Raw genomic sequence first — 21268 nt, 5'->3', positions numbered from 1 at the left:
ATGGAGTAGTTAATCTCAGAATTAGTTATGAAATGTAAGAATATGAATACACTAGTAAAAAGTTTAAGTTTGGAAACTAAAACAGGAACAGAGAACAAAATATTATTCTTTATTTTAAAGTATATTTAGCATCTAACATTATGGGTTGCTATCCAAAACAGGGTCATATAACTGAATAAAGGAGCTGTGAAATTTTTTTTAAATTTGTTTTATATATATTTATTTATGACTGTCAGTGAATGTTTCATTTTTATGTGTATTTTATATACTAAGGTACCTGGTGTGAAGTAAAAGTTTTCAAGTGATAACAGGTTAGAAGTGAAAAAAAAAAAAGAGATTCTTTTCTGGTTCTTATATAAGCATGATGATTGGGTGTTCACATATTTGTGTGTTATGTGCGTCCCTTAACTCTTGTTATGCATGTAGGCACAATATCCATCTGATGTCAAAATAGAAAAGTGGGGACAAGTTTAAGACGTTATGTTTTCAATACATATTTTCAAAGATAGCAGAGATGAAATATACAGAGAAATATATGGATTCACATAGACAATAGGTTGGCATCAAGAAGAAAAAACAGGTGTCTTTCTACATATTTATTGATCGCAATTTTCAACCAAACAGGTAAAAGGTCACTGGTTTGATGAAGCTATTCCAAAGAATTGATCAGCATCCTGTGAGTTACTGTCATTCTTGTTTTCTTAGTGACAGAGGAACAAACACTAACCTACCTGTAGTCCTGTTGAAAAACTAACATGAACTTCCTATTTATTCATATCTCTGTGTGTCATTATTATTAAAATTTTAATTTTCTGCCCAGTGTAAGTACCTTTTTCTATTCTTTTCCTATTCTTTTCAAAGCAGAATAGTAATGAAGGTTTAATGGTGATCCCCTAAAATATATTGTTTTACCTAATCCCCAGAATTTGTAAATGAATATGCCCTTATTTACCCAAAGTATGTTTGCAGGTTAGATTAAATTAGTATATCTAGATTACATCATCTTTTATTATGAAGGTGTGCCTAAACTACAAGGACATGTCTTACTAGAGACAGAGGAAAAAAGAAACATACATAAAGTAGACAACATGAACACAGATGCTGCTATATAACTGTAAACCAAAGAATACCTGGGCACTAGCGGAAACTAAAAGAGGAAGAAAGGGTTCCTTTCCCACTCTGTACCAGAACGAGAGAAGCAAAAAATACTGGTAATTTGTTGACTTAAGATTCCTGATTTCTGACTTTCTCAACTATAAAGAAATATAACTGTTGCTTTTTCAGGTTTGTATCAATTCATTGTAACAACTATAGAAATATTATATACCTAGAATAGTTGTTTAGATAATGGAATAGAGAAGAAACAGCACTTAACTGAGAAGGATTCAGATTTCAACATGAATTTCTCCATTTGAATGATATAATATTAATAGAGAGCTACTTCTTGCCTCTGATTTACAATTCCGCATTAGGGAAATGACGATCAGTCCTTATTGATATGATAAGAGAGGATAGAGAGATATGCAGTGTTTCTTTCTCATTCTAAGCATTCCCACAGTAGAATATCTCTATGATGATACTCAATATTTAATGACCATGTTAATAAATTCAAAAGTGTGCTTACATATATAGAGAAATTAAAATCTGTTTTTTCCCTGAGAATAAAAAATTTAGCAAGGTATTAGTAAGGGATTGATTAATATGAAAACTGGTTGTGCTATACCAAATGTTTCAACAAATCTTTACTTCAAGCTGACTATTCATAACATTTTAAGTAACGTCCTCAGTTGTCTATTAAACCATATTCAGTCAGCTTCCTTCACTGTCTAATCTTTAAGTGCCTCCTTATTTTTTTGCATATAAAAATGGAAAGTAGTGACAGAATATTGTTGAACATATTTACAGTTAACCTGTGCTAGACATCCAGACACAGAAGCTAAAATTTTAATAAAATTTCCTTAATGATATTCTAAGAAAATCAACAATGGCATAATACCTAGAACAGAGACGTCAAAGCCATATCTTCTAATCCTAAAATGATAAATATTACAAATATGCAATAAGATCCATAAAATCAAAGTTAAGAGTTAAGGATAAAGCACTTTTCTTGCAAACGTGAGGCCTTAGGTTCACTTTCCGATATCAGGTTTCTCGGGAGTTAAATATGCCCAAAATGAAGTATAGTAAATTACATAACTAGGAAAATTATAACTAATAACTTAGACTATTAAGTATATTTGTCTATATATTTATTAACATGCCAATTGACTCCATAAACATTGAAAAAAAACACAGTAAGCATTTACAATGTTTGCATGTCCTTCGTCAACTACAAGACCAAGATGACTGCCCTCAACGTCCTGATGGATCTATCACACACATCTTCCAGAAGGGCAATGGAGAAGATTACCCATGACTTCTACTCGGATCTCTTTGATAGCCACATTCACCTTCCCACATAATATACTGCAGGATGGATATGTTGTTCCCAATGTTCTCCCTTCCAAAATCCGACATGCTATTTTGTCAGTAAAGAAACAAACAGCACCTGGCCCAGACAAAGGTCAGACCCAAACACCTGAAGAATCTGCCATCAGTACTCATCAATACACTGGCTTGGCTCTTCACATGCTACCTGTCTGAATGCAAGGTTTCATCCCAATGGAAAACCAGCAGGACCGTACTACTGTACAAGAAGGGAGATATCCACAACATTGGCAACTATCGCCCGATCTGCCTGTTGTCTGTTGTCTACAAGCTGTTCACTCGAGTCATCATGAATAGGATTGGCAGAACACTAGATGAAGGACAACCATGCGAGCAAGCTGGGTTCCAAAAAGGATTCAGCACAATTAACCATATCCACATGATAACCAAGCTCATTGAGGTTTCTCGGGAGTTCAAGATGCCGCTGTGTCTAACATTCATTGATTTAAAGAAGGCCTTTGATAGTGTTGAGATAAAAAAGTCATTGAAGTCCTAGCAAAACAAGGTGTTCAAACTCAATACATCAGGATCCTACATGAGCTGTATTAAGGATTCACTACCAGGATCTCACCATTCTACAAAGAAGTAATCACCCATGTCAAGAGAGAGGTTCGGCAGGGTGATACCATTTCACGAAAACTCTACAGTGTCACCCTCAAGAACGTCATGCGATGGCTGAAATGGGAAGGAATGGGAGTGAAGATAGACGGTCGGCAACTACACAACCTCCATTTTGCTGATGACATCATTCTAATAACACCAAACATTAGCCAAGCAGCACTAAGCTGGCCGACTTTGACCATGAGTGTGGAAAGGTCGGACTACAGCTGAATCTCACAAAGACAATGTTCATGAGAAAGAGTCTCGTTCCTGACGTTCCATTCACTCTCAACAGAACAAACATCTCCGAATGCAACAGTTATGTGTACCTAGGTTGAGAAGTCAACATGATGAATGACCTGGCACCTGAGTTGCACAGGAGGAAGAGAGTGGCTTGGAATGCCTTCAAGAGCATCGAGGAAATAGCTAAGAGGACGAATAACCTCTGTCTCTGGGCACATCGCTTTGATTCCGCTGTTCTTCCTGCATTAACATACGCCTCAGAGACCTGGGCCCTAGGAAAACAGTATGAGAACGCTATTCGGGTCTCCCAAAGAGGAATCAAAAGAGCTATTCTTGGAGTATCACACTTCACTCAAATGAGAGAAGGAATCCGGAGTTCCCACCTCTGTCGACGGTCAATAATCAGGGATGCTGTCTCATTTGCCAAGGTGTCAAAAATCAGATGGGCTGGACACGTAATGAGATTTGGAGGCAACCGCTGGACTAGAGCCGTTACCAACTGGATTCCATGAGATGTCAGAAAGATCGCGTGGCCGTGCACCTACAGGATCGTCAGACTTCTTTGTCAAGACCCTGAATGATTGGTTTGAGGCTCTTCGTGTTTCTGGAGTGAGCAGACACCACTGGGCTACACTAGCACGTGACAGGGACGAATGGAGAAGTTACTGGTGCACACTCAAGCAAATCGGTGAGTAATGGGATGTCAAGTGATCAAGTGACAGTATCTATACTATTTTCTACATTAAAGGAATATTAGTCAAAAAAGACAATAAAAATGAGCCAGACATTTAAGAATAAGATGGTTCTAATTAAAATTATTTGGAAGCTAGAAAAATAATCCCAGAGAAGCATGATTTTAAATTATTTCCATGTATAACTTCAGATACAAATATGTCAATATGTATCTAAGAAAAAGTAAGTAATATAAGTTTTACAAACAAAGTATGTGTATGTTGCATTAGAGATAAGAAAGTCAGTATGACCGTCACATAGGAAGCTCAGGAAAAAAGGGGGTATGAATCAGAAGAGAAGACAGCAGGCAGGCTGTAAGATTAATATTATGAAGGAAAATGTTACAATAATTTAGATGAGATAAAATGGACCCAGAGTGGTACCTACGGAGAGTAGTGAATAGACTTAAAATATAGGGGGGCACAAGATCAAAAGTAAGATACAGAATGAATGTGAGATATAAAGGATACGGGTAAGGCAGTGGTAATGTCTGATACTAGGATAGCAAATATATGACTATATTAAACATGTGACTATGCTAGATTTGAAAGCATGGGGGAATACAAGAATTCCGTGTGAACATAGTGAGTGTTGGGTATCTATGAGTCATAAAGAAAGTCTAGAAACGTGATCAGAAATGGGTGAGTTAGATGAAAAACTTTCCAGTCATACTCTAATGTTATTCTTCATTAACTGTGTGTAAGAAGCTAGGTAGTCTCTTAGAGATAAAGCAGTGGAGGAAAAATGAGTACATAGAGTACACTCAAATCTGAGAAGGTTGCTTACCATGGCATAATTGTTTGAAGTAAAGATTTTTCGAAATGTTTTATATCGCAAAACCAATTTCCACATTAATCAGACTTTTATTTTCTGAATCTGAGAGAAAAATCTAGTAGTTTTTTATAAAAATATGTCAACCAATGATGTGGATTAAAGTACATTGATGAGGGATAATCCAAAGTGAGGAGGAAAACAAGATGTTTTTGATGTTCTGAGAACATCAAGTTTTAATGCTACAAATGTTAAAGAAGATCGTTAAATGAGACTCTGTAACACTTTTCAAAAGAAAAAATATAAACTTACTTTTCTATAGCAATTCAACACTGATTCTTCTATCCATTCCTCTTTTTATTATCTAATACGGCTATAGCTAAAGGATAAGGTATAGCGGGTAGCGTTATTCTTTACCAGTTCCAAGAGGTTAGGAGTAAGACCATTGAAAACCATAATGAAAACAAAAACATGGGTCTGTCATTGCCTACTTAGATTTAATTCCATAATACTTTCTCTTCTCTCAATGATCAGCCATATAGAATTTCTTTGTTGTTAGCACAAGTCGTTCACTGGGTATTCTCAAGGAGACAAGTTTTGTGACCCTATCTCATTAATTACCTCTCCATCTAGAACTGCTCAAAGGACATTTCTGACCTAAACATAATTACAAAGTGAGGGATGGGAGGTCTAATAGTACAGAGGGGAGGGCATTTCCTTTGCCAACCCAGGTTATACCTCCAGCATTCCATATGGTTCTTTGAGCATCACAAGGAGTAATTCCTGAGTGTAGAGGCAAGAGAAACCCCCAGAGCAACAGCTGGGTGTGGCCTGGAAACTGAAACCAAAACAAAAGGAAACAGACAGACTACAAAATGAGAATATTGTTTCTTTAGGCCTGTGAATATATTTTTTTTTTTAATTTTTATTAGTGAGGCACCATGAGGTACAGTTGTAGACTTACAAATTTTTGTGCTTGGGTTTCAATTATACAATGATCAAATACCCATCCCTCCACCAGTGCCCATTTCCCACCACCACGGATCCCAGTATCCCTCACACCCCCCCATCTCCCCCATCCCACCCTGCTTCTGTGACAGAGCATTCCCCTCTGTTCTCTCTCTCCTTTTGGGTGTTGTGGTTTGCAAAAGAGGCATTGAGTGGCAATCATGTTTGGTCTATAGTCTACTTTCAGCATGTTTCTCCCATCCTGGGAGGATCCTCCCAACACCCTTTATTTGGTGCTCCCTTCTCTATCTGAGCTCCCTTTTCCCCTAGCATGTGTGGCTGTAGGTCTGTGAATTTTATATTTTCTCCTCTTTTCATTATATTTGGTAATTTACTTAATTTGTTATGAAACTATGTATGAATGTGAATGCAGGATTTAACAAGTTGTACTGTCCAGGGAAAACTTATTTATATTTTCTAGATACAAGTGTTTTTTTTATCGAATATGACTTTATAAAGTCATATTTTCTTTGATGGGGGCACACCGAGCCATGCTCTGGGCTTACTCTTGGCTCTACACCTAGGAATAATGCCTGGTGGGCTTGGGGGTCCAAAATAAGTGGGGTATTGGAGATTGAACCCAGATGCAATTTTCAGGTAGACATTTTTCTCCATCAAAATATGAATATAAATTCTGTGAAACTTAAATGTAAGTCAATAAGTCTCTACCCATCTCCATCCCCCATTTCCCCATTAACTCAAATCCTATATGAATCCCTGTAAATAAATCAAAGCTGCTGAATTCTCGAAAACTCTTAATTGTGCCAATTATAAATAAGCCTCAGGATGGATTTCAACCAGCAGCGTCCCCAAAACCATTATCTGCAACTATAATCCATTATTTTTTCTTTCATAATTAATTTTTCTAAGTAGGTCAGTATTATTCGTTTTATTTAAGTGCTGTTCCAGCAATCCTACTTTCCCAATAATCAAATACATAACTATATATATTTTTTCTATTAAATACACCAAAACAATATAATATTATGAAAAACTTTAAAGTAGGCAGTTCAAGTTTTTTTTCCCCCAAAGTGAAAGATACACTGGTACTCAGAGACACATATCTTTGATATATGTCTGGTGGAATCTACTAGTGTCTGGTGAAATCTACAATCACCTTGAAAGCTATAATGAGATTTGGCTATGTGAATATTTAAATAGGTACTTCATACAAAAAAGTTTATGTTGATAAGTTTCAGCATATAAATCATTAGGTAGAATTAACAGAAATATAGTGGTCAGTGAATAAGTAAAAGTTATAGACATACAAAGTATATAGCACATAATATATTGCATGTGTTTGTATGTATATGTATGAAATCAAAACTGAATTTATTGAAAAAAAGAGATAATGATCATAGTTCACCACAAAGATGAGCTAAGAGAGTTCCTCGGGCCTTCTGAGCCTATACAATTTCCATTTAGACAGAGTTCTGAAAACTTTAAATATATTATTTCCCTTCTACAATAGACTAAACATTAGTAAAAGGTAAAGGTAAAGGCCCTCCCATTGATCATCGATTTGCTCGAGCGGGCCCAGTAACGTCTCCATTGGAGACTTTGTTGTTACTGTGTCTGGCATATCGAATACGTCATGGGGAGCTTGCCAGGCTCTGCCGTGCGGTCGGTAGCTTGCTGGGCTCTCGGAGAGGGGCGGAGGAATCGAACTCGGGTTGGCCATGTTGGCTGCGTTCAAGGCAAACACCCTACCGTTGTGCTAAGGTTTAAGTGAGCTGGTAGGTGATATTAGTTACAAGCAGTCTATAAGAGAGATAGAGAAATAGGAGCTTTGATAAAGTCTTCAAGAGAATCCTGACCAAGGCACTGAAGTTTGTTACTGAGTAGAATGAGTGAGAAATGAGTAAAAAAAAAAAAAAAAAGCTTGGATGAAGAGTTATTCACCTAGGTATATTTCCTTTGGAAGAAATCTTTTAGAATTCTCTGACAAACGGATAAGGATAAACCAACTGTGCATACAAAATATTTCTTATATAATGGTAACAGTCTTAAACTGATGGTTTAATTATATATTTATCACCAGGCATTTCTGAGCCATTTTGAATTAATTAAATTCTTTCTTATTTTAAAACATCTAAAACTATATTATCGAATGTTTCTTATAAGATGGAGTCTTGCATTTCTCTCAAAGGGAAAAAACACTAACACAAGCAAATCCATTACACCCAATGATTCATGAATTTGAGGAAATTTGACTAACTGTGGGATTATTCCAATAACTCTCTGAAACATGCCCTGGAAGTAACCAGAGTACTTAACTCAAATATAAACTGGATCAAGAAATTAAGCTGGTCTAAGAAATCAAATGATTGCTCCATCTTTGAAAACACATTTAGAAATGGGAGGCAAAAAGTTTCATTTCACTCAAGCAAAAAGTTATGGTATTCTAACCAAAGGATAGTTTTGTCATGAGGAATCATCATTGTAAAAGGATATGGCTGATTTTTATAAATAAATGTATGATGATACAGTTATTTTTCATAGTGGATGTCATCTGCCATGCTTAGAATTCTAAACATATTATCATTTCTTGGGATGTAGAGCACTGACTTTATCGTACATAAAATAAAATAGTCATTCTACTTTGCAGTTACCTTTTTTTCTATCACTACATACCCCTGATTTGCCTAATGTGGATGTGCCTCACACACCAATTAAAAGAAAGCTTCCTCTCATGAAATGGAATCATCACCTCTTGGTCCCAAGCTGTATGGAGGGTTAGCAAGTACTGAAGTTGTATAGGGCTTATAGAAATTAGAAGGGTCTATTTTGACAACTGAATATGTGTGGCATATCAACCTCCATACTCCAGAAAGCGATACAAAACTAGCATTATCAAGGGCACTTTGCCTGAGGCTAGCTAATAAAAAAAAATTGATGACAAAAAAAAACAGGCCTTTTGGAAATAGTCTTTCTTCTGAAGTTTAGATACGAGCATGTTTCTTACTTACTCTGAGTTGAATAACTCTTCCGCTATGGATTGTAGGTTTTGCCCAGAATCCAAAGAAAGATTCCTCCCCACTGAACTTATTCAACCAGTAATACAGTAAATGAGGCATTGTGAATAAGATTTAACCACCCAGTCCAGCCTTCAGTATTTGTTGATTGAATATTTGAATACTGATGTGAATAAAACACACAGATTTTGTCATTTACAAGAATATTTCACACAACACAATTACTTTCTAACTTCCTGTAAATAAAGGAACACATGCCCCTTACAAAACTCCACTCCCTGCAAACCTATTTAAAGGAAGAGAAAGAATATGAAGAGAAAATGAACATAAGAAAAACAACTAGCCAATGTACTCAGCAAAGCCTGTAGCATTATCTAGAATGACAGCATAGCCATTGTTTGGACTGCCAGAGCCCTGCATGCTTGCTAGCTCATCCAAGGGCCCGGGAGAATAATAAACGAAGCAGATCTGATGTAGACGGATGCCTCCACGCCACTACCACCTCACAAACACTCGCACTGTTTCTAGTGTCTGAACACAGGCAAACAGGTAAACCCAGAGAATGGGCAATCCGTGTTGGCGGGAGGGGAAGAGACTGCCAACAAACAGAGCCTGTTTATTATTTAACAGTTGGTACTGCTAGAGGCCTGGCACTGCTAGAGAGCACTCTCTGTTTCAGTGCAAGTCAGCCTGATTATGAGAGCGTGTGAGCCAAATCATGTTTACCATAGTCTGCGAGAACCTCAGTGCCCCCAACAGACATGGGAATTCTTAGCCTAGCTCCCATCCAAACCGGTCCTGAGATGGCGGTAAAGAGTTCCATGTGCTTGAATCTTGTCTGATCATCTGTTCTGAGTCTCTGTGGAGAGCTGCGTTTCCCCGACGCAAGACCAGTCATTCCTCTGTCATGACACAGTTTCCATTCCTCTGTTTTGGGTTACTTTACTTGAGGACTGAAATCAACTAAATAACGTGTGAATCACCCATCCACTAATACTGATCATGCTGCCTCGCGTGCCCTTGCTTTCCAGCACAATGAATCCACTGCCCAGGACCGTTAGCGACTACTCTGCCAGGGCTGTCTTGGTAGTGAGTCTCTTCCCTGCCAACATGGGCCACAGGTGGATGTCTTCCTACAAATCCAATCAGCACAATAATGTACTGCTATCCCAAGAATGGACCTTTGTGACAAAAAGCCCAGCTTAGATGGTCACCCCATTAAGTGTGATTTTAAAATTTTACCTCAGCAGACCACTTGGCTTCACAAACAGCAGTGGCACTAGTCCAAAACAGAATGTGTAAAGAAAGTAGTCAGATTGGGTTCATGCATTTTCAAACTATCAAATTTGAGACAAAAAAATGCATAAATACGATAGTAATCAGATAGTCTTTCTGCTCATGAAGAAAGAACTATTTTTTTTTTTAAGAGGGTCAAAACACAGGAGATAATTGTGAGAACCAGGCAACAGAGATAATCTAATACTTCCTTTGATATTCAACATAACTAAGATTTCTTTTAAAGAACCTTGGCTTTTATCTTTTATGGACAATCAAAATAGCCTTTGAAATTTTATGTTATTCTATTCTATACAACTGTTTATGCATTTGTGGTAAAACTGGCTTTGTATAAGATTATTCAGTATTTTGAAACTTAATTATACCTTGGATGCACTTTTTCTAGATCATAGGAAAAATCACAAAAATGCTTATCTACCAATAAGGCTGAATACATAGCAACCTCTATGTCTTATCTGAAATATATATTATTTTTTCTGGTTTTATTTAATAATCAAAAATGATATCTGCATGCTGAAAAATTAAAATATTGTTTGCTCCTACTGAGTAATCTCTAATTTTAATACTAAAACGATGCATGCTACATAGACATTTTTTCCCACTATTTATGCTTCTCCAAAACGTAGTTGCGCCTAGGTCAAAAATTTTACACATATAAACATAAAAATACTTACAAAAACCCAAGACAGTCTGAAAAATATTTTTTTGAAATTAATTTAGTCACTGTGTTTAGTCACTTCCTCTACTTGTTACGATACTTACTATACAGTCTCAAATTAAGGAAGCAACTTTTAAATTCAAAACTTCTGTAAATCATATAACAATGGATCCATCCACACATTCACAAAGGATAATGTGTTACTTCATTTATGAACAAAGTATAATCAGGGATTTTTTTTTTGCAATGAGTATTGCATTTTTGGTGCAGAATTATTATCACCACATATATTTGATATATTTGAATAATGTATCATTTAGTTCAAAAACTGGCTTACAGAAGTAAATGTAAAGAAATGGGACTACACTAATTTAAGAAGTTTTTGCATCTCTAAGGAAGCAATGACCAAAATACATAAACACCCCACAGGAGAAGGTATTTGCCTACCATTCATGTGATAGAGCGTTAATATTCAATATATAGAGTACTGTTTGAATTTTACCATAAATAAGTACAGCCCTATCAAAAAATGGGGAGAAGAGAGGAACAGAAATGTCCTCAGGGAAGAAATACAAATAGCCAAAAAGCATATCAAAAAATGTTCTGCATTTTTCCTGATATAAAATCCCTTTCCATCAGGAAAATGCAAATCAAAACAACAAGGCAATCACTTTACTCCAGAAAGACTGGCACACATCAAAAACAAGAAAAACAACCCTGTAGATGCGGATTCAGGGGAAACAGGGACCTTCATGCATGCTGGTGGGAATGAGTTCTAGTCCGGCTTTTTTGGAAAAGAATCTGGACATTCCTTAAGAAATGAGGAATTGAACTTTTATATGAACCAGCAATTCATCTTCTTGGCATCTAACCAAAGGGCAAAAAAATTTCTTTTGCTAAAAAGATAGTTTTAACTCCTATCTTCATTGCAATAAGAACCAAAATCTGAGAACAACCCCAGTGCCCAAGAACAAATGACTGAATAAAGAAGGTCTTGTACACAATGGAACACTATTGGCCAAAAGAAAAGATGAGGGTAGCTAAGAGAGAAAAGAGACCACTATGCAATAATAGCTGGGAATGATCACTCCGGACAAGATCTGAGGGCTGAAAGTAGGTCGGGGATATTCTTGATGACCTTTTAGTGTCAGTATCTCAGGCGACAATGTCCAGAGGAGAGAGAGAAAAGCACCTGCCACCTGTCACAAAGGCAGTTAGGGGTTGGGAGATGGGGGGTGATGGGAGGGAACTTGGGAACACTGGTGCTGGGAAATGTACACGGGTAAAGGAATGGGTGTTGGAATGCTGTATGGCTGGGGTCCAATCATGAACGGTCCAATAATGATGTACTTTGTAACAGTGTATCACAGTGATTCAGTAAGAAAGTTTAAAAAGAAAAAGAGAAAAACTTATTCATACAAAAAAAAGTAAAATAAAAAAATAACAACAAAAAAGATGAAGGCATGCAAGTCGCTGCTCCAAGGATATATCTGGAGTATAAAGTTATTCAGAGGGAGAAAAGACTGACAGGATGGTATCTCTCATGTACAGGATATAAAGAAACATCTGGGGAATAATAAAAACAATGAACTTGAACATGAGAATTGATCTTCATTAGGAAGCATGCCACTAGGAGGTTGGGAATAAACTGGGATGAGAACAGGAAATTGATAGACAGGATAACTAATCGGCAACTGTTGTAAACTACACAACCTACAGGGGCTGGAGCAATAGCACAGCATGTAGGGCGTTTGCCTTGCAGGCCACCAAGTAAGGTTCGATCCCATATGGTTCCTGAGCACCACCAGGAGTAATCCCTGAGTGCACAGCGAGGAGTAACCTCTGGGCATCGTTGGGTGTGAACAAAAAACTTTAAATAAACAAATAATTTATAAAAAGAGAAAAGATGGGAGGGGGGTGTCTGCCAAAGAGGTAGGCACGGGTATGAGAGGGAAACTGGGAACATTGGCAGAGGGCAGTCAGTGGGCACTGGTAAAGGGATTGAAGTTGGTACATTATATGCTTGAAACTCAATCATAAATAATTTCATAATTCACAGTGACTCATTAAAAAGGAAAACAAAAATTGATTTACAGCATTTAAAAAATATTTCAAATAATAGTCACTCCCCACATTTTTGCAAAAAAAAAACAGCATAAAATATGCAATGACTATGAAGTAAGTAAAATGCAACAGATTAGGACAGGTGAACTGTGTTTATCTCTGCATGTAGGAGACACAGTAATAGTTCTTCTGTGTGGAGAGCTTGTTCTATTATGCTAGAGTAAGCATAATAGAATAAGTTCTATCAGATTTGTATTTTTATATTAATTTATTACAAAACCCCTAATAAGTGGGTAAAAGTAACTAACGCACTTTTTTCCTATGAAGCACAGAGATGTTATGCAACTTCTCCTACATCTCCCAGTATGTAAACTAAGGCTGAATTTGAGCTAAATTAGTCTCTGACTCCAGAGACTAATTGTAATCACCATGTTTTGCTTTTCACAGTGATGATCATTCTATCACAGTTCTGTCCAATTTAAAGTTATGCGCTCCCCAAGGCTGTAAAATGCTAAAGCTGAAGCAATTTAACATTATCTAGACCATGACTCTTGAACTCCAGGTAAAAAAAGAGTTTGTGAAGACTATGCAACCCTGGTATTTTGTGGAAAGTTACACTTTTCTTTTTTTGTTTGGGGGGGGGGGGGTGGTAACTCCTGGCTCTGCAATCAGGAATTACTCTTCAGTGATGCTCAGGGGACCATACGGCATGCCTGCCGGGAAGTGAATCTGGGTCGGCTGCGGGCAATGCCCTACCCCCTGTACTACGCTCCAGGCCCAAAGTCACACTTTTCTCAGAAATAATATGAGCAATGTATCTAGTCAAATTCTCTCAGTCAAGGATTTTTAAAATGAAGCTATATGGAAGCTCAATTTCTAGTTTTTGAAGGACTGTCCATATTGTTTTCCAGAAAGGTCTGCAATACCACTTCTGGGAATATATCCCGAGAAGGCAAAAAAGCACAATAGAAATGACACCTGTTCCTATATGTTCATTTTAGCACTGTTCACAATAGCCAAAATCTGGAAACAACCCAGGTGCCCTACAACAGGTGACTGGTTAAAGAAACTTTGGTACACCTACACAATGGAATACTATGCAGCTGTTAGGAGAGATGAAGTCATGAACTTTGCTTATAAATGGATAGACATGGAGAGTATCATGCTAAGTGAAAAGAGTCAGAAAGAAAGGGACAGACATAGAAGGACTGCAGTCATTTGTGGAGTATAAAACAACATAACATAAGGCTGACACCTAAGGATAGTAGATACACGGGACAGGAAGATTGCTCCATAGCTGAAAGCCTGCCTCGTGAGCAAAGGGGAGAAGAAGGCAGTTGGAATAGAGCAGGGATCACTGAAAAAATGATGGCTTGAGGAACGGGTCGGGATGGGAGATGTGTGCTGAAAGTAGATAAAGGAGCAAACATAATAGCCTCTCAGTGCCTGTATTGCAGACCATAATGCCCAAAAGGAGAGAGAGAGTATGGGGAATATTGTCTGCCATGGAGGCAGAGGGAAGGTGGGAAAGGGGGGTTATACCAGGGATATTGGTGGTGCGGAATGTGCACTGGTGGAGGAATGGGTGTTTGATCATTGGGTGACTGTAACCCAAACATGAAAGCTTGTAACTATCTCATGGTGATTCAATAAAATTTAAAAAAATAAAGAATAAGGACTGTTATATATTATAAACAAAGAATGAGAGAACCAAGCCGAGAAACCAGAATTTTTCTCAGCACTTAGGTCCCAAGAAGCCAATCTATCGTCTTCTGGGTAAAGGAATTTTCATCTGATCTGTACCTCCACAAGGACTCGCCACATGGTAGTAGGGCAAAGCAAAGAGACAAGAGGCCCAGGGTTGCAAAAAAAAAAAAAAAAAAAAAACAGAAACTAGGTGTGTTTTGAGTATTCAGTGAGAATATAAAAATATTGAGGAGGCAGGAAGAGATAAGGACAAAAAAATGTTCTCTTTACAAAGTTAATGAAGTTATCTCTTAGCAAAGCTATTACTTACACAAACAACACACAACACTAACACACATATACACTTTATTAGTAGCTTCACAAATTTCTAGATTTCAATTTCTCTTGGATATCTTATGACAATTAATGTTTTTACATTTATTATGTAATGTATTATGATTTTTTAATTTCCTCTATTTCTATGGTTACTTCCAAATTTGTATTTATAATTTTATGCATTTGTTGGCTTTGTCATTCAGTCATTAAATAATATGACATTGGCTTATTTATTGATTTGATATTGTCTTTGAAAAAAAACTATGTCTCTTTTGTTTTCTAATTCATTAATTTCTGAATTTATTTTATCAATTCCATCTGCCTTTCAGTTTTTCTTTTTTCCTTTTCACCAATTTTTAAGATAATTTCTAATATGTTTAGTTATTTCATGTAATATTAGTATTTAAATCCACAAATTTCCTTTGCTAAGAGGTAAACTGAGGCATATTAAAATATGTTTAAAAACTTGAGTAAAACTCTCTTTAAATAAGGCAGCAGCATCTGTCCTTGCTGCTAGTAAGTTGGTGTGAGGAGAAATATAAAATGTCTTTTTGAGAAAAAAGGTAATAGCAACAAGAATGCTTATTAAGCAGAGAAAAAAATGTGTGCTGGATATTGGAAAATTACTTTCCTGAGGGAATGGCATATCACCTAATCTGTAATAACTGGGGAATTCCTGATTGACTGGCTTACGATTTCTTTTTGAGATACCTGAAACTATAAATAAATTTTATTTTGGCGACATGAGATTTAACATAAGTAACTCCACTTGGTCTTTTGTCTTACTTTAAACACCTCTGAACATTGTTCAATCTATGCCCACTCTTGCTTATTCCCCATCACAGTCACTGTCACTGTCCTCCCGATCATCAATTTGCTCAAGCGGGCCCTGTAACATTGAGAGACTTTTTACTGTGTTTGGCATACCGAATACGTCACAGTTAGCTTGCCAGGTTTTGCTCTGTGGGCGAGATACTCTCAGTAGCTTGCTGGGCTCTTCGATGTCCCATAAAATCTCTAATTTCTTTCAACTATTTTAAAAACAAACTTTACAAATATCATTTAAATTTTCCATTATAAATCTCAAAGTTATTATTTTGTGATAGAATACACACTGAATTTCCTTAAATTGTCCACTGAGCGGCACAGAATTTCACCTTTGAACTATAAACTTAATAATAATAAAAATCATATTTCAAATTAGCCTTAGCCTTACTTCAGAAATTATTAATATTTTTCCACACCCAACAGTGTTTTGAAGGTCTTTCCCAGCAGTGCTTCTGGGTCACAGGGTTCCACTTCATTCTTGAAAGCTCAGACTCCAACAAGGGATACAAGCGCTCCAGCCCTCAAGCTACTGGTCCCAGTCTCAGCAATAAATATTCTTGATCTACTCTGTCACCCTGGTTTATATGAATTTTAAAATTTCTTCCTTTACTTCTAATGGCCTACTTTGTTACTGTGTGTTTTCTTCCTGATAGTTCGGAAATTTTGTAATTTATTGCTAATTATTCTATTGTAGTGTTTGTCAAACATAGAGACTTTGCTAGAAATACAGGTTCTAAAGTCTCATTCCTCCCCAACAAAACGGTTTTGTTGAAAACAGTTCTATTATTTTAAGTAATATTCTTAACTGAACTTAACGTTTTAATATTAAATTAACATTAAGAATTTAATAAAATTAAAAGTGTAAAATTTATAGTATGCAGGCTGATGTTACTGCACCTTAAGAACACCATTCAAATAGGGAACTTTATATATTTTAATAAGGATATTAAATTTCTATTTTTCATTGATGACTTCAGAATACAATTTTGAATTCTCTGGAAAATAATTCTAAATAATTACAAAAATAACATTTTATTATTATTTTCATTAGCCATATTCACTCTTGCATTATTCTTTAATACCTGACACCCTTTACACTGATATTAATTCTTTATATGATTATCATTATAGTTTTAAGTAGCACATTTACTTTTCTATCAGTTTTAGGCACAACTGATCTCATGTTCTCCAATATAAAATACAGATAAATGAATCTCCACTTCTCTCCTCTCTTTATGTTTAACCTTTTAAATATCCCATGTCAGGTAATTATTTCCATATCATCAAGGCTAATGTCACATTCTGTTGTTATTTTCTTTCAACAAATAACTTTAAATAACTCACCAAAACCCTCCATTCTTGTTATCTAGTCATTAAGTTATTTTTAGCTAGCTTGAGATTCACTAATATTTATTTACTACAACTTCTCTCAATTTTTAAGTAGCTTAAATCCTTAACAAAACACTTTTTTTTCTGCTTACCAGACTAATACAAATTTTTTAGGCCTCTGAGAACTTATATTTATATTTTTTAGGTAAATTTAATCTATCTTTCTCTCTGATTTTTTTCCTTGTGTGTTTTTGTGATTTTTTTCTTTAAACTTGAAGATCTAGACATTCATTAAGAAGTTCTTAGTATTAGGTATACAAGTAGGAAAGGAAAAGGTCAAGCTATCACTATTTGTGGACAATATGATACTATACTTAGAAAATCCTAAAGACTCTACAAAAAAGCTCCTAGAATCAATAGCTTTGTATAGTAAAGTGGCAGGCTACAAAATTAACACCCAAAAGACCATGGCTTTCCTATATACAAATAATGAAAGAGAAGAAAGAGATATTTAAAAAAAAATCCTGTTCACAATAGTGTCTCAGAAAATCAAGTACCTTAAAATCAGCTTAACTAAAGAGACGAAGGACTTATACAAAGAAAATTACAAACCACTGCTTCAAGAAATAAGAGAGGACACTAGGAAATGGAGACACATCCCCTGTTCATGGATAGGGAGGACTGACATTATCAAAATGCAATACTCCCAAAGCACTATACAGATTTAATGTGGTCCCTATCAGGATACGCATGACATTCTCAAAGAAAAAAAAAATTCCTGAAATTAATATGGAACAATGAACTACCATGTATAGCTGAAGCAATCCTTGGGAAAAAGAAGATGGGTGGCATCATCTTTCCCAACCTCAAACTGTACTACAAAGCAGTAGTAATTAAAACAGCATAAAACAGACCTGCAGATCAATGGAACAGAGTTGAATATTCTGTCGCACATGTCAAATATATGATCACTTAATCTTTGATAGAGGAGCAAGAAATGTGAAGTGGAACAAGGAAAACCTCTTCAACAAGTGGTGCTGTGAAAACTGGATAGCTACCTGTAAAAAATGAACTCTGACCTCTGTCTAATGCCAGACACAAAAGTCAGATCAAAGTAGATTAAAGACCTCACTGACAGGCCTGAATCCATAAGGTACATGGAGGAAAATGTAGGCAGAACCCTCCATGATATTGAAGCTAAAAGCATTTTTAAGGATGAAACACCACTGACCAAGTAAGTGGAAGCAAAAACCAATGGGACTACATTAAACTAAGAAGCTTCTGCACCTCAAAAGAAACAGTAACCAAAATACTGAGAGAGTCCATGGAATGGGAAAGAATATTTACCCAATACCCATCTGGTCATAGGCATACAAGACGCTAGAAGAATTGTACAAGAAAAAACCTCCAACCCCATCATCAAAAAAATGGCGAAATTCCATGACTTGGAGGCCAGCCACACGTGCTAGGGGAAAAGGAAGCTCAGATAGAGAAGAGAGCACCAAATAAAGGGTGTTGGGAGGATCCTCCCAGGGTGGGAGAAGCATGCTGAAAGTAGACTACAGACCAAACATGATTGCCACTCAATGCCTCTCTTGCAAAAACCACAGGACCCAAAAGGAGAGAGAGAGAGAGAACAAAAGGGAGTGCTCTGCCACAGAGGCAGGGTGGGACAGGAGGGATGGGGGGGGGGTAGGAGGGATGTTGGGACGCGTGGTGTTGGAGGATGGGTGCTGGTGGAGGGATGGGTACTTGATCATTGTATAACTGAAACCCAAGCACAAAAATTTGTAAGTCTATAACTGTACCTCATGGTGTTTCACTAATAAAAAAAAAAAGTGGAAAAAAATTTAAAAAGAATGTTTGGAGGATTCCCTTGGGATGTGAGAAGCATGCTGAAAGTAAACTATAGACCTAACACAATGGCCACTCAACACCTCTATTGCAAACCAAAACACCCTAAAGGAAAGAGAACAAAAGGGAATGCCCTGCCACAAAGGTGTGGAGGGGTGGGGGGAATGGGATGGGGAGGTGGGAGGGCTACTGGGATCTTTGGTGGTGGAGAATGGGCACTGGTGGAGGGATGAGTACTGGATCATTGTATAACTGAAACCCAAGCACAAAAGTTTGTAAGTCTACAACTGTACCTCATGGTGTTTCACTAATAAAAAATTTCAAAAAAAAATGGCGAGAAGAAATGAACAGAATCTTCCTCAAAAGAAGAAATACAAATGGCCAAAAGGAACATGAAAAAATGTTCTATATCACTAATCATGAAGGAGATGCAAATCAAAACAGCAATGAGATATCATCTCGCACCACAAAGGGCTGGCACACACCAAAAAGAACAGGAACTACCAGTGCTGGCACGGATGTGGAGAGAAAGGAACTCTCTCTCATTGTTGGTTGGAATGCTGACTGGTTCAGCCTTTTTGGAAAACAATACGGGCATTCCTTCAAAAACTAGAAACTGAGCTTCCTTATGGCCCAGCAATACCACTTCTGGGAATGTATCCTGAGGGTGCAAGAAAGCACAGTAGAAATGACATCTGCACCTGTATGCTCATGGCAGCACTGATCACAATAGCCAGAATCTGGAAACAACCAGAGTGCCCGAGAACAGATGACTGGTTAAAGAAACTCTGGTACATCTACACAATGGAATAGTATGCAGCTGTTATGAAAGATGAAGTCATAAGATTTGCTTATAAGTGGATGGTCATGGAGAGTCTCATGCTAAATGAAATGAGTCAGAAAGAGAGGGACAGACATAAAATAACTGCACTCATAATATGAGACTGGCACCCAAAGACAGTGGAGACAGGGCCAGGAGGATTGCTTCATGGTTAGAAGTCTGCCTCATGAGCTGGGGGGGGGGGGGGGGGGGCGAAGGAAGCTGGGATAGAGAAGGGATCACCAAGTCAATGTTGGTTAGAGGGATCGTTCGGGATGGGAGATGTGTGTTGAAAGTAGATAAAGGACCAAACATAATGGTCTCACATATATATTCCAAACAATAATGTCCATAAGTAGAGACAGAGTATGAGGGAAAATGTCTGCAATCCAGGTAGGGGGAGGGGTAGGACAGGGGTTGGGGGAAGAATACTAAGGACACTGGTGGTGAAATATGTACACTGGTGGAAGAATGGAGGGATGGGTGTTGGATCACTATATAACTCAAACTCAAACATGAAAGCTTTGTAAATGTATCTCATGGTGATTCAATTAAGAGAGAGAGAGAGAGAGAGAGAGAGAGATAACTTTGGGGGACACCACCGGACTCCCCATTCACCTCTTCGCGTCCCTCTATTCCAGGTTCAGAGGGTGAGCCGGGAGCACTCCTCTTTCCGAAGCCCCGTGCGCCTATTCTTCCTGCTGCCTCGGGCCCTCTTCGAACCCCCTCTGCCGGGAAACGAGAGGACACTTTGGGGGACACCTTCGTGAGCACCGCCAGACTCTCCATCCACCTCTTTGGGCCACTCTATTCCAAGTTCCTTGGTGGGAGTGTCCCTGGGACCAGATGGGGGCGTGGTCACTGCGTGGGGGCGTGGTCTCCCAAAAGTGGGCGTGGCTGTCTCGGGGTGGGCAGCCGCTCACGCCGCCGCGGGTGTACTTCCCGTTCACAGCACTCTGGACTTTCATTCCACCCTTTATCACTTAATACAGACAAAAAATTTCTAGCCACCTCTATTACAATACAACAATATTCCACTCGCCTACTCCAATTCTAAAAAAGAACATTACGCAAAGAATCTGTACAAGCCCAATATTAAAGAGCACCTTCTCCAAAGCTTCACTCAATGCCCATTATAAGCCAAAGAATAATGCCAAGAGGAAGGTCAGACTCTAGAAAGGGAGAAGGGTGACTATCATCGACCAACCTTATCCAGAATCCTTTCCCATTGTAAGAGGGCACAGTGATAGTGAATTCCAGGGTTCTATCTCGAGACAACCAAAACATGAAGAAACAGAGAAAATCTCCACTACAAGGAGAATACAAAGAAAAGAATCCCGAATCCTCAACCGGGGCTATCCACAAATATTCTCTCCAATAAAGAATTCTGAGACAAAATGCAGAGCATGTTCAAGGAGCTAATCAAAAAATCAATGGAGGAGATATCCATAAATTAAAGGAAGAAATGAAAGAAACAATAAAACAGTTGAGAAAATACAGGAAGAAATGAAAGCAGAAATTAAAAAGCTACAAAAAGGAGTGTCACAAATAAAGGATTTGGTAGACAAAATTAAAAACTCA

General features: G+C 37.5%; 1 protein-coding gene and 1 non-coding gene across 6 annotated transcripts in view; one reads left to right on the top strand and one right to left on the bottom strand.

The window, feature by feature from the left end:
• The window catches only part of ZBTB20 (zinc finger and BTB domain containing 20), a 903174-nt gene that overhangs the window by 570232 nt on the left and 311674 nt on the right, over window positions 1-21268 (bottom strand). The gene's annotated exons all lie outside the window — the stretch shown is intronic.
• LOC130018726 (small nucleolar RNA U13) lies at window positions 337-445 on the top strand. The gene has a single exon (XR_008791613.1). It is a non-coding gene; the product is annotated as a small nucleolar RNA U13 (small nucleolar RNA).

The sequence above is a fragment of the Sorex fumeus genome, unplaced genomic scaffold (genome assembly GCF_029834395.1).
Source record: "Sorex fumeus unplaced genomic scaffold, SorFum_2.1 ptg000265l, whole genome shotgun sequence".
NCBI classification, from domain to species: Eukaryota; Metazoa; Chordata; class Mammalia; order Eulipotyphla; family Soricidae; genus Sorex; species Sorex fumeus.
Note: the sequence above shows the minus strand (reverse complement) of the source record. Positions and strands in the feature narration are given on the sequence as shown.